Source organism: Ambystoma mexicanum, chromosome 13, assembly GCF_040938575.1.
Source record: "Ambystoma mexicanum isolate Mex_15411 chromosome 13, UKY_AmexF1_1, whole genome shotgun sequence".
NCBI classification, from domain to species: Eukaryota; Metazoa; Chordata; class Amphibia; order Caudata; family Ambystomatidae; genus Ambystoma; species Ambystoma mexicanum.
Genome location: NC_090938.1, coordinates 332,755,301 through 332,756,325, shown reverse-complemented (window position 1 = coordinate 332,756,325; position 1,025 = coordinate 332,755,301). Strand labels below are relative to the sequence as shown.

Here is a 1,025-nt window from a genome sequence, read left to right as displayed (position 1 = left end):
GGGGGAATGGGCGGTGTTCCTGTTTTATCTCTCAACAGCGTCTCATAAAAGGATGAGCCCAACCTTTGCCAGTCGCTTTTTTGCTTTCTGGTTCTGGATTGTTTGGCTAGCCAATCGAAGGCCTCCCGCCCTGTGTCTGCGTTTCATAGCCGTGCCTTCTGACACTGGCCAACCACAGCGCATCGCAGGCTTTTTTTTTTAAACCGGCGTCTGCTGTTGCCTCAGCCAATCAGCGGAGAGCTTGGTCTTTATATGGCAGCTCCCCGTGGTCGCTCCGCACTGTATCTCGTAGAGAGAAAGCAGATCTCACAGCGCTGCCATGGCCCGTACTAAGCAGACCGCCCGCAAGTCCACCGGAGGCAAGGCGCCTCGCAAGCAGCTGGCCACAAAGGCTGCCCGTAAGAGCGCCCCCGCCACTGGCGGTGTCAAGAAACCTCCCCGCTACTGTGGCTCTGAGGGAGATCCGCCGGTACCAGAAATCCACTAAGCTGCTCATCCGAAAGCTGCCCTTCCAGCGCCTGGTGCGAGAAATCGCCCAGGATTTCAAGACAGACCTGCGCTTCCAGAGCTCGGCCGTCATGGCACTGCAGGAGGCCAGCGAGGCCTACCTGGTTGGGCTCTTTGAGGACACCAACCTTTGCGCCATCCACGCCAAGAGGGTCACCATCATGCCCAAGGACATTCAGCTGGCCCGCCGCATCCCGGGCGAGAGGGCTTGAGGCACGGAAGCACCGCAACCGCACTAAAACACCACAAAGGCTCTTTTAAGAGCCGCCACATTGTCATGAACGAGCTGCTCGATTCCACTCCTGCTCTTCGCTTGGCTACGCTCGTAGCTCGGGTGATCTTTTGCTTCAAAGCCAAAAGCCAAACGTCCCATTGGCCCCATATTTCACGGGGCTTCTCCGTGGCATGGAAGGCCCTCCAGTCCTGGGCGACGGAGGGAGGCACTCCTGACATGCCCGCTGGTGACTGTTTTTGTGTTACTTCTTCATCTGCAGGGTGCACCCGGGGCGCCCGCCAGG

At 58.5% G+C, this 1,025-nt stretch overlaps 1 pseudogene; it reads left to right on the top strand.

Annotated features, from left to right (window-relative positions):
• Window positions 1–319: 319 nt before the first annotated feature.
• Window positions 320–719, top strand: LOC138520132 (histone H3-like; annotated as a pseudogene).
• Window positions 720–1,025: the final 306 nt, after the last annotated feature.